Source organism: Lacerta agilis, chromosome 5 (assembly GCF_009819535.1).
Source record: "Lacerta agilis isolate rLacAgi1 chromosome 5, rLacAgi1.pri, whole genome shotgun sequence".
NCBI lineage: Eukaryota > Metazoa > Chordata > Lepidosauria > Squamata > Lacertidae > Lacerta > Lacerta agilis.
The window spans coordinates 30,213,118-30,226,370 of record NC_046316.1 but is presented as its reverse complement, the minus strand read 5'-3'; the positions used below and the strand labels follow the sequence as shown (position 1 = coordinate 30,226,370).

The window sequence follows — 13,253 nt, the reverse complement described above, 5'->3', positions numbered from 1 at the left end:
GAGGAGGGGGAGAGAGAGAGAGAGAGAAAGAGAAAGAGAAAGAGAGAGAGATTTGAATTAGATTCTGTAAATCCAATATTTTCCTTAGTCAGGACACAGCTTGATAATTACTGAGGCCAGTTACAATCCAAACCAAATTCCTTAAATGGAATTCCCTTCCAAAAGAGGTGCAGCTGGTCTCATCAGTTCTGGCCTTCTTCTATTCCAAATGTCTTATAGTTAAAATGAATTTCTTGCTGGCTTGCAGTTTGTGGGCTTCAAGGTGTTTTTTATTTTTAATTTTTTAAAAACAAATTATCATTTCCCCCCCCATGTCTTTTGTGTTGGGCAATTAATGTTACAAAATATTTCAGATATTTCTGTTTCTGCTTTCTGAAGTTCCAGCCTTCATGAGCTCTCAAGCACCCTTATATATCAGTTGCTGCTTTTGTGGTGACAGCATGGAAGGGAGATGTCTTTCTCCTCTAGTTACTAGAATATTGCTGCACTACTGGGCCAAGTTCCAGAAAACCTGAGAAAGATGGGAAGGAGACACTTCTACCAATTTATCAGTAAGTTAAGTGTGTGCATGGGAGAAAAGGAAGAATTCTTCAACTCAGAGTCAAATTTAATCTGGAGAATAATTTTGGTGCCTTTATTGTTTGCCTCCTTTTTAAAGCTTACCATTATGTGTTATTGGGGTTTGGGTTCTAAGCCAAGTAATTGCAAAATTCAGTGACATCTCTAATAATCACTTAATCATACTTAAATGGATAACTTATGAAAATGACAAACTGCTAGGGAGCCCGAAATGCATAAAATGGCTGTGATGAGAGCAAAGAATGACAAAGATGGTGGCCCTTAATGCATTTTATTGCATTAATGTATCTTTACTATGCACTGTTCTAGATTTTCTTGCAATCCTTTCTCGAGTCACTCTGCTTTAATGAGTTCTCAAGTTGCAAACAGGGCAATATAAGGGGATAAATTATACTTGGTGCAACAGAGGAGTTGGGAGTCTCTTTACGATTTCCACTCTCCTTTTCTCTCTTTTGCACAGGAGCCAGGATTAGATTATAAAACCAATGAAATCGGCTAGGTGATAATGGAACGCAGGGAGGCAAGATGGACAGAAATAATTGTGTTAAATTTTGTTCTCTTGCCTTTCTTCAGTGATTCAAATACTTCAGTGTGCTTGCCCAAGGAAGCAGATGTTGAAGCTACCAGTCACATACACTTGTGCAGATCCATTTGCTCTGTTTTAACCTCACTTTATGAGGTTTTTCATTAATCCTCTGTTCCCACTAGCATAAACCAACTTTTGTTTGTGCAGAAAATGTAAGACTTGCACTGCCCTCCAATTAGCTACTAAGCTAAGGTCAAGATGCTGGTACTGGTTCCCGAAACCTTATACAGCTTGGGGCCAGGATGCCAAAAAGATTGCCTTACTTCTTACATACCCAACTGGTCATTGTGCTATGCCCTCTAAACAACATTCTCTTAATAAAAAGAGGTAGATTTAACAGTTCTGTGTATTTATGAGATGCCTCATACAAAGATAAGGAGAATAAATCCCATTCAGAAGGGGAAAGTGAGTGTAAATGCGATACCCTGCCAGGCAACATCAGGAAAGCGAAGTGCAGGGTGAAAAGGAACAGGTAATAAGAAACTACACTTTTCCTGGTTTCCAATTTCAGTTTCATTCATATTACAGACATATTTAATTAAATGCTAACATAAGAGAAGGCAGCTGTGGCTGATAATACTGTTGAAAGTTTGATCATCTTATTACTGTGACTAGGTTTATCATTGTGGTTTTGCCTGTGGCACACAATTGGATCTAGAGATCAGGAGATCTGTAGATCCTTTAACAGTTGTGGCTATTTAATGAATGGCAATTGCCCGGCAAGGGAACATATCAGATCAGTGCTCTACAATGTGTCTTGGTCTGTTTTGTTGGGGGAGCCAAACAATCCCAAAACAGAAAGGTTAAAGGCTACGCAAAATGTGCTTTGAGAATTCAGTACTTACTGCAAGACTTCCTGTCTGCATATCTGTAAACAAAGCAAATATTAAGTAAGATGTGGAGTTTCCTTTTGGTAGCTGTTTGTTTCCTCTGCTAGCCCTTACAGACCTAGGCATTTACACATTTACAGGCTTCCTGATACACCATTAAAGGTATCCAACCAAGTGTACAATGTGAAGCTGCCTAGAATGGCTGCCTGTAGAGTTCTGAAGTGCTCTGATTGTTGTTGCTTTGATTAAAGCAGAAAAACATGGGATTTTTAAAAAGCCAATTGAAGCTTTTAACTTTTTTTAAAAAATAAAAAAATATTCCATTGCTACACCTTAACAAAGAATCATCCATTTTTGTTCCATGCTCTGCAGGTGACATTTTGAACAGCCTCACTTGCAAAGTCTTTGGACCTAGAGAAAAATAAGAAAACACACACACACACACACACACGTAAGGTTGAGCTATATCAGGCATAGGCAACCTTCGGCTCTCCAGATGTTTTGGCCTACAACTCCCATGATCCCTAGCTAACAGGACCAGTGGTCAGGGATGATGGGAATTGTAGTCCGAAACATCTGGAGAGCCGAAGGTTGCCTATGCCTGAGCTATATGGCACAGAAGTAACGCAAGGCTTTCTGAAGGTCCCTGTCTTAGGTGTGTGTTACTGACATCATGCTTCAACATTAGAGAGGGGCAGATCCCCAAATCACCCCAGTTTGCCTCTTTATCCAACTCACACACAGAGCCAATTCACACCCCTAGTAACTGCTGAAAACTTTAATAAATCTGATTTTGGTTGAAATAAGGATAACCCATGTGCAGGAAATACAGCAATGTTGCCATTCACCTGAACTTTCTTAAAAATTCAGAGATGTTCATTGATATAGTATATGTTCTCTTATCCATTTTTGTAAAAGAAAAAGAAAGAATGAGCACCACTACCCAGCAAAAAGAGAGTGAGATATCACAGTACTCCGACTGAAAAGGAAGAAAAGAAATAGCTCAACAAAAGTAGCCAATGAAATAGTCTTCACATTGTTTTAAAATTTTCTTAAAATAGCTTACAGTGTAGAACTCATTTCTGTTCATTTCTTCCATATATTTGTTGTTGTTTAGTCATTTAGTCATGTCCGACTCTTCGTGACCCCATGGACCAGAGCACTCCTGTCTTCTGCTGCCTCCCGCAGTTTGGTCAGACTCATGTTGGTAGCTTCAAGAACACTGTACAACCATCTCGTCCACTGTCATCCCCTTCTCCTTGTGCCCTCAATCGTTCCCAACACCAGAGTCTTTTCCAAGGAGTCTTCTCTTCTCATGAGGTGGCCAAAGTTTTGGAGCCTCAGCTTCAGGATCTGTCCTTCCAGTGAGCATTCAGGGCTGATTTCCTTAAGAATGGATAGGTTTGATCTTCTTGCAGTCCATGGGACTCTCAAGAGTCTCCTCCAGCACCATAATTCAAAAGCATCAATTCTTCGGCAATTAGCCTTCTTTATGGTCCAGCTCTTCCAATATATATATATATATATATATATATATATATATATATATATATATATATATATGGTGGTTTTGTAGTGATATTAATTTATCATTTAATGTTTGTCCTGTTATAGCTCATTCACACATGCAACCCGCCACCTGATGCTGCAGAACAATGTCTCTGTGTGTTTGAACACCCATGTTTGGAACCAGAATAGTGTGAGTGGAACCCTGCTCAGCTAATGTGAGCTTCTGAATTGCCACTTGACGGTTGCAACCTTCATACTGGACTACAGAGTGTGCAATCCAAAGCAGAGCCATTCATTTTTCCCCATGAAGGGTAAAAGTCTCAACACACATTGATGTATTCTACAACAGTTGTGGTATATGGAAACAGATAAGCACAGGGAGTGATTATATGTTGTAATTTCCCCATGTCCATCTGAGTGGCCTATGTACTTTGTGCAATCACTAAAAAAAGTCTTGAAAGAAGAAGTTTTGCATCATCCATTGGTATTACTAAGGAACATAAATATATTAAAGTTTTTGGGGATATATATTGTTTTATCAGTTCTTGGCAATTGCTGAACTCCATCCACTTAACCCCCTGCATCCTTTCCACCAAAATAAAAATAAAAATCAGAGGGTTTAAACAATGTGGAATGTGGTGCACAGGGCTGCAGTGGAACAGGAGGATCTGCAGAACATTGGGCCAGGGCACCCTATGCAAGTGACCTTTCAGGGATACAGAGTGATGAAGTACTTAAACAAGTCAGTGTCACACCCATACTGTACCCTTAAAACTGTCCCAGTTGCAGGAGTATATTAAGACCACGCTTCTCAAATTTCATAATAATTAATAATAAATGCTGGCTGAGATTCAAGAAGAAGAAAATACCCCCGACTTCACTGTCAAATTAAATGCTGCTGTTAGTTGCAACAGCTGGGAGATTCAGTCTGCTCAATTCATAATTATAAGACTCTGACAAAATACTTTGTATCTGAAACCAGGTCTCCAAGGAAATAGCATAAAGAGTGTAAAGAACAAGGACTTTACATAATGATAACAGAAGCCTGGAGCTATATATGCCCCCATGTACGGGATCACCTGTCAATATCAGGCTGGAATTCTATCAAAAGCCATGCAATTCTATTAGCGCTTCCATTGATGGTGGTCTCTGTGGATGATGCACTTGTTTTTCCACTTCTCTTTGGATGATTGACTTTGCACCAAGATTCCACTGAGAAAAAAATTGTTATGATTTATTTATTGCAGACACATAAACGTGGAAAGAACTGTCAACTGAATATGAAATATAAGAGCCAAGTCACAAGATGTTATCCTCCAAGCTGTCTCTCACCTTAATAAGTATGTGCCATAAGTCAGAGTATACAAATTAAATGTTTCTATTATACAAGTCACAAGTAATTACTATTCAACTAAGCAGTAGGAAAATAAACACTAAATATCTGTAAATGAGTTTCTGGCTTCGGAAGAGGACCTCGATTTACAGCTATACAAATTATCAACAGAAAGCACCACAAAATGCCCCAAAGCATTCCTAAAACTGTTGTGGTACATTATTTATACAACAGTGCAAAGTCAATTAAACAGGTTGGGGTTGTTTTTTTTGCTAGTGGTAACCAGGAATAATACCTGATTCAGTATTATATTTATTTATCTGAAGGAGGATTTTACTTACTGATTCTGCTAGCATGGATTTTGGCGCTATTATCAAAATCCCCCACTCCCATTCTCCAGAGAAATCAATATCAAGCGGGCTATGTATGCAACCCTTCATATATACCATAGAACATCCCATTGCATGCCATGGCCCTGTGACTTCATTGCAATGAAATAACTAGACAGGACAAAGAGTATATACATTGTGTCAGTTAGGCCACAACTGTGTTGATTACAAATGTGAAAAGTTTGGCACTGCACAGTAGCCTGCCCGCGACTGGCCAATCTGCAGGCAGGCTACAATCGGGAGTCCTGGCCAGCGTGTGACTCCACAGGGCACACTATGATGGCTAGGTCTCCCACCCCAGTGACACATCATGAAGGGGACAGGACCAAGCCACTACACTAAGCTAATGTTTTGGTTCAGCATGCCTGAACCTGGGATAGGGTTCTTGACCTTAACCAGGGTTGCTAGTGAAGCTTTATCCCATGGCTACAGCTCATGGTTGAGGAGAAGAGACCTTAACTTTGATCCCATGTTTGGAGGACATGCTGAGCGAAACCTGACAGCTGTCATCCAGGATGCTGGTAAGCCATACTCTGGCTTGCCATGGAATGTGAACTAGGCCTAGATCAGGAGGAGGATGCATGGTAGGTGGAATCAGCTCATGGTTTAAAGCCAGTTTAAGAATCTTGTGTCTTAGGAAACTCTCTGCAGTTTGTCAGATGGACAGCCCAGGGTTTCCGGCACATGTGAGAGTTAACAATAGGATTTCCTTCTTGGAAATTGTTAGGTATCATCCATCACACAAACAGGGGCATGATAGAAATACTCCTCAATTAAGTTTCCTGAGAATATTTGCATTATGAAATAAATACACATTGCTGCATCGGAACAGGAAAATGGTGTTTTGGTTGCTCTCAAATCCCCTGTATCATATAACTGGGGTCTTATTTGGAAGAACATTAATCTTTCAAGGTACTTTACTAGTTGAAGACTATGTCCTGGGTTTTGTTTGTTTGTTTGTCTTTTGTATTAAGTGACTTGTATCAGGTTTTATCCATATGAAAACTGCAAACCAACTGAAGACCTTGGTATTATCCTGATGTTATTACTCAATATGACATCTATATGCTTTGGTCTCTTGAGCACTGTAAAAGGTAGTTTTATGGCCAATTTTGTTGCCCAATAAATCAAGATGTGACTGACTAACCCTTCCAAAGCTTTTTTTTTTCTTGGTCAGTCTGGGTATTCCAGGACACAGTATATGCGTGTACACTAAAATATAATCTCCCACAATATATGATGGATTTATTTAGGCCCAGGGCTTTTCTTGGATCTCCAATTTGCCACATATATTGATTTACAGGCTTTAAAACTTTAGACTCAGACTGATACCATTTTCTTAAATATTCGTTTGCAAAGAGAGAAAATATATTTAGCAATAGGACTTTCCCAGTCACATAAAACAGTTTTGTTCATAACCAAAGAGTAAATTCTCTGAAAGGTGGCAGGTGGCTATATATCATTTTAGAAGAGGAGGAGGAGGAGGAGGAGGAGGAGGAGGAGGAGGAGGAGGAGGAGGAGTTTGGACTTGATATCCCTCTTTATCACTACCCGAAGGAGTCTCAAAGTGGCTAACATTCTCCTTTCCCTTCCTCCCCCACAACAAACACTCTGTGAGGTGAGTGAGGCTGAGAGACTTCAAAGAAGTGTGACTAGCCCAAGGTCACCCAGCAGCTGCATGTGGAGAAGCGGAGACACGAACCCGGTTCACCAGATTACGAGTCTACCACTTTGAACCACTACACCACACTGGCTGAGAAATAATTTCTTTTCTGGTGCAGAATCTAGTTTTGATAAATCCAGTTTTGTTAACAAACTACTTTATTTGCCCACATAATATATTGTCCTTTACATTCCAGTAAATATTTATTTACTAAGGCGCCAGGTGCTTGAGAAGTCATCAGTTCAAACAATTCTGTATAGACTGCAACAGCTTGATTTCAAACTCTTCTAGCTTGGCCTTGGCTACTGAAATATCTTCTTGAGTGTTTCATTCTCCTTTAATCATGGGTTCCCCCACAACCTGTATCCTTGAGAGTATCCCCAAAGGAGAACGTGACTGGAAATGTTAATAATTGTATTAAAAACTTTTGGAATTCACACTACCTAGATGGTTCTTCACAGTTCATCTTAACTATATTCAGAAGATTGTAATCTTAGTTTATTATTTTCTTAAAAGAACAGAAAAGAGGAATTTGTTTTAATAGTTTGATTATCCAAACCTGACAATAATAAAGTGATAAACCCATCAATCTTTGATCAATGTTTTGATCAAATGTCATATGCCAGTTTATTTTCTGAAAATGGGTTTTAGCTTCAAGGCTCATATGAATACAAGATCAAATGAAGGGTCCACATAGTCCAATATCCAGATTCCAACAACTGCTCCCCAGGTGCCCAACTAACTAAATACAGTGGCAGCTGCCTGCCATATTGCGAATGAGATGGCTGTCTTCAATATTGCTGGAAAACACAATTGTGCCTTCCTATTCTAGTACTGGGACTCCTGGGAGATGAACAACAAGTTTATTGTGTAACGGCATAGGTGCTGCCATCTGCTCACCGACAGCAAGCCTCACTTGATAAGGAGCAACCTGTCAACTGCTTTGAAAAGAAGAAGAATATCCTGTTGTTTTTTTCTGTGAGAGCATGGCAACTATTATCACGAAGTTATGTGCCAAGATCTAACCCCCCCAAAAAGTGTTTTGGGGGCTCCAGGTTTTTGGGCGCCATGTCTGAAAAACCACTTTTCCCGGGTCTGTGATCTTGCATGGGATTTCGAACCTGGAAAATGGTGTCTTGGATTTGGATCATGTCACATTGGAGGGAATGCAATTGGTAGTGCACTTTTAATACTCCTTATTGTTGCCTTCTAGCTATAAATTTAACTGCCCCACATCTGTTTGCACATATAATATCATGTGAGGGGCTAGTGAGCATGTTCTGCAGGCAACGGCCTTGAGTGTCAAATTAGGACCCCTCCCGGGTCCAATCTGTCTCTCGGGCCAGAAGTTTCCCTCCTCTGATCTATTGGAAGATGTATCAACTTACCCTACCTAATCCAGAATGAATACACAACAGATCATTTGGATATGTGTGTTACACCACCTTCAATTAATTATTATAAAGGAAAGGTCTTTGCAGCTGCCTCTTAGAATACATGATTAAATGTTCATAAAAAATACTTCAGTGCTATATGAAACAAACCTAAATTATTTCCTGATGACTCATTTAGTTTGCTCCAGTAGCCTGACAAGTTCAACATAAATTGTCCTGATCCCTCAGGCTGAAATAATTTTCTTGGATTTTTAAATGTTTTCACCATATATTAATGCTACTAGAGCTATTGGTTTTATTAACACAATGAAAACATAAATAGACAGTTGTGGCAGTTTTAAATAGCCGAGACTCTCTGATGGATAAGGGCTCAGAGTGGCTTGGATGGATTTGTCAGTACAATATAATTAAAATTCCAAGAGGCCAAAAAAGAAAAGAAAAAGCCACCTTTGCGATGAACTTTGTGTAATGTGAATCCCTATGAAGTTACCTTATAATGAGTCAAGCCATTGGTCCACTTAGCTCAATACTGTGTATCATGACTGACAGATGCTCTGAGGGGATTCAGACATGTCCTACTTGAAGAAGACAAAACTGGAAGGTGGGGCAAAACTGGAACAAAGTCAAGGGGACTTCCTGATAGATGCAGGAAACTGCTTCTCTCTCCCTCTATTTTGCCCTTGCTGCCTCTTTAACTGTCAGGGTGGCAGAACTGTTTGATGTCAGCGGCTGACAGCCACCCTTTTCTTCCCAGAGTGTGTCAGGTGTTGTATTGCTCCAAAGAATTGGTGGGAACGGTCTGGCCATTGACCTAATCTGTCCCATCAGTCTTCCCCATTTGGCCCTCCAGGCTGTTTTAGGCAAGCCATAGAGGTGGAAAATGGCCATTTCTCACATTAGGTAAAGGTAAAGGGACACCTGCCCATTAGGTCTGCGGCGCTCTGGGGCTGCGGCGCTCATCTCACTTTACTGGCTGAGGGAGCCGGCATTTGTCCGCAGACAGCTTCCGGGTCATGTGGCCAGCATGACTAAGCTGCTTCTGGCGAACCAAAGCAGCGCACGGAAACGCCGTTTACCTTCCTGATGGAGCAGAACCTATTTATCTCCTTGCACTTTGACGTGCTTTCGAACTGCTAGGTTAGCAGGAGCAGGGACCGAGCAATGGGAGCTCACCCCGTCGCGGGGATTTGAACCACTGACCTTCCAATTGGCAAGCCCTAGGATCTGTGGTTTAACCCACAGCGCCACCCACATTAGAAAAACAACATAATTCTGGGACATTTGGGGAAACAAAAAAAGGTAAGTTCACACCTTCAAAAAAATCTTCCCCAGTCATTGAAATGCCCACTGCTTGGCACATAGTAACAGGGAAGCCAAACAGCTGACATCTTAGCTTTGCTCTCATTTTAATCTTTGCTTCAAAACTAGTAAGAGTGTGTTATTGCTGCTCACAGGCACCTGGGAAGAAAACTGATTTTTTTTTTCTAGAGAAAGTAGAGTAAAAACTAAATAAATAAATAAATTACCTATTCCATATTTAAGATGCATATTACTCAAGATTTCCCAAACTATCTGAACTACCATCTGAACTGCTGGTGTCTTCTTTCAGATTAGAATGTGATCAGTTAAATAATGAAACTGTCTACTGGATAAAACTGCAAACATCAAAACAATGTTACAACAATTCTTAGAAGTGCAGCAAAGGACAGCTAAATTTATTCCAGGTGGACTGAGTCACAATAAAATATTAACTGATTAGCCTCTGGCACAGAAGAAAAAAAAAAAGATCAAATTGAAATCTCATTGATGTAAACTAAATCCTAAAAGATAAGGGTGAAAAAAATAACGTCAGCCATGTCTGACTAGAAAACAAGAGGCTATCTATGTCTTGAAATGAAGTAGCCTACACAATAAATTGCAGGTTTGCTTATTTTCAAACTGATTCACTGTTTGGGGAGAAGGGGCTTGGACAAGGTGACCTCATTGGGTCTTTCCTAGAGCGAGTTTATAGGCATTCCTGTTGCTACCGCCTACTTGCTTATCCTGAAAACAAACAGTCTGGTGAACAAGAGAAGAGGTGGTGGAAAGGAGCAGAAGTGCAGAAGTCATTGTCTCTGTGAAAGGAAGAGAACAGGGAAACAAGTGCTCAGCAGCCAGAGCTGACTAGAAGATGGGCAGGTGAAAATGGTGACAAGTATCTAAACTTACTTGTTCATTGAAACGACAAGCATTCCCCACACCAAAATAATGTTAAATTAAGTTTATGCAAATGTGTTGAATGTGCTTGAAGGTCATTCCAAGACAACATCAGTATTAATAGATGGGAGCTGAGGGTCAACCTGGGAAGTGGGGTGGAGAACTGTAGCATGAGAGCCCCCATAGCCACTGGTGCAAGATGCCTGCATCAATTTCCCCCCTTTTTAATCCTCCCACTTCCAACTCCAGCTCCACATCCAAAGCCAACCACCATTAGAGGATTCTCAGGGTCTACAGGAGAGTGCCGAGTGGGAGAATTCCATTTGGGACTAAAATAGCAAATCAAGCTATTTTTGTGACTATATTAAGTTCTCCCACATATATATGAAAAGTGAACTTATTATCCAAGTCAAAACAGCACCACCTACACACAAGATGGAGGTTAGGAACTTCTGAGGGAAACCCCAAGTCTGCAGAAATCTAAAAATCTTCAGAAGATGAGCCTAAGGTCCAGCATGGACGACTGACTGTTTTCTTTTGGAGGGGAGGTGTTGAAAGCAGGATGCGGGAGAGAAGAAATAAAACAGACTACCCTAGGAAAGGGCATGGGTGGCTCAGTCCCTGAACTTGAGCTTTTCATGCTGCAGGTCCCACTTGTATCTATTCAATTAATGAATAACTTATATACATCTTTTGCATAAATAATAAGATCAAGCAGTATAATGTGAACATTTGGGACTACATATGCAAAACATGTGCTTGCCACACAGCTAAAATGTCAACTTTTGAGCTTCAGTGTCAGGAAACAGGTAAAGCCCATGTTGCCAGGTATTAATGCAACATTTGCCAAAGTGGCTGAAACAGCAACAGTTAAGACTATCAGCTGTTAAAACCAAAAACGAACCTGGGTTGTTTCTTTAAGAAGCCAAACCACCAAATGCCTAGAAAACCTAGTTTTTCAAATCACATTATTTCATTGCTATTTATTTCTTGTGTGTTGCTAATGCTTAGCTTAGCAATAAAGATTGAATCCTGTACAGTTATAGTATTCTATAAAACATCTTAAGGAAGAAGCAATGGGTCTGTACCTTATCCTTAACTGGATGGTACAACTTTTCAGGCTTTTCAGATGAGTTCTTAAACAGTTAGAAATCTTCTTTCAAGGACAACCATTCTCCTGTTTGATTTTTTTGTCTGTGTGTAATATCTTGAGTAAACTCAATGTAACATGATACAACATTATCAGTAGTAAGACAGATAGGGCAAATCTTAAGAAGTAACTGACTCAGCTTTCCAATGAAAACATGTCAGTGGACTGATATTTGTTTCCTTGAAAAATCGAAACTGCACAGCAGTCTCAAATATATGGTTGCAATGTTGTCACCGTACACAATAAACTGGGTGGACTACTCCATCCCATGGAAATATATCATTTTAGGATTTTGAAGAGTTACTTTTGCAAGGCTGAAATGTAGAAGCACTCCTGAATTCTATAATTTGGGGTGGGAGGGGAGGTGTTCTGTGTTTTCAAAGATAGCTACTTACTGGATGTACTGCCTGAACCAATGTAAGGAACCAATTTATGGAAGCATATATATTTGTACCTGTGAAATGTACTGAAAAATGAAGGGGGGAAATTCTTCGAGAGAGTGAGCACAGCAAAAAATGATTCTCACACTACTTTCTTTCAAATAAGCTGAAAAATGTGCAGATCTGTAGACTGACAGCTGTTTAATTTCAAGGCATGCTTGCTTGAGCAAAACCTTCCAGAAGCTGATCCAGACAATTGTGTCCAAGACCATATTCACATTAACAGATGTGTATTTAATTGACTAGGTAGAAACTACTTAATAATGATATTTTCATAGTGAGGTTTAAATTGTCTTTTGAACCTCTCTTGCATCATTTATTTGAATGTACAATGTTAATACAGAAGAGAAAGCAAGGAGGTGAACTATTACAATGAAAATTAGCACTATGGCCAATTGATGTAAGTTTTAGGAATGCTGCAAGAAACTTTGGGTTTGCTTTTACAGGCTACTCTGTTCAACACTCTGTGGATACACTGAGCAGTCTCGACAAACTCCCGCCATACTGTCTATTCTGCTACCTCCTTCCCTTGCAGAGGAATCTGCCACTAACCTGTGGTGGCAGGGAATGCCATGAAGACTCCCTGTTTGATTATCCATCCCTGTAAGAAAGGTCTGGGACCACAAGCCCAAACCTCTTCCAGCAGAAATTGTGATGAATACAATCATTTTTCATTATGGAACTTTGAGCCTCCATTCCCAACAGGAATGACCCTGCCACTGTCATGCCCATGAACACTTCTTTCCCTGGTCAAGTGTGCCACAGCCACTTACTGCATACCCATCAACTGCCCCAAATTGAGTAGGACATCCCAGAATTACAGAAGCCAACCTGGTTTCTGATTGGATCCCGGGATGTGCTGTTCTAGCTAACATGTACTCAGGGCACGTCCATTTAGGCGAACTAGGCAATTGCCTAGGGCACCAAAATGGAGAGGGCCCTGGCCAGGCTTGGGTGGGACAGGCTAGCAGCAGCTTCTCCATTGTAGCGGAGAGGTGCTGCTTGCCCCCTACACCACCACCCCAGCTCCCGCTAAAGCAGGCTTTGGCGGGGGGTGGGGGGCGGGATGGGCGAGCAGCAGCTTCTCTGCTACAGCGGAGAAACTGCTGCTTCCCTCTCCATCACCCCCACCTCCCGCTAAAGCAGGCTTTGGCGGGGGCGAGGGGCGGGACGGGCAAGCAGCA

At 40.7% G+C, this 13,253-nt stretch overlaps 1 protein-coding gene across 9 annotated transcripts in view; it reads right to left on the bottom strand.

Moving 5' to 3' along the window:
• PCDH15 (protocadherin related 15) overlaps nt 1–13,253 on the bottom strand; it is a 441,732-nt gene that overhangs the window by 421,815 nt on the left and 6,664 nt on the right. The window contains exon 1 of one of the 9 annotated variants that reach the window (XM_033149149.1): nt 4,584–4,602. The exons of the other annotated variants lie outside the window; for them this stretch is intronic. The gene's annotated coding sequence lies outside the window, so the exon portion shown is untranslated. Of the gene's footprint in view, nt 1–4,583; nt 4,603–13,253 lie in introns of those variants that run through there. 9 annotated transcript variants of the gene reach the window in all.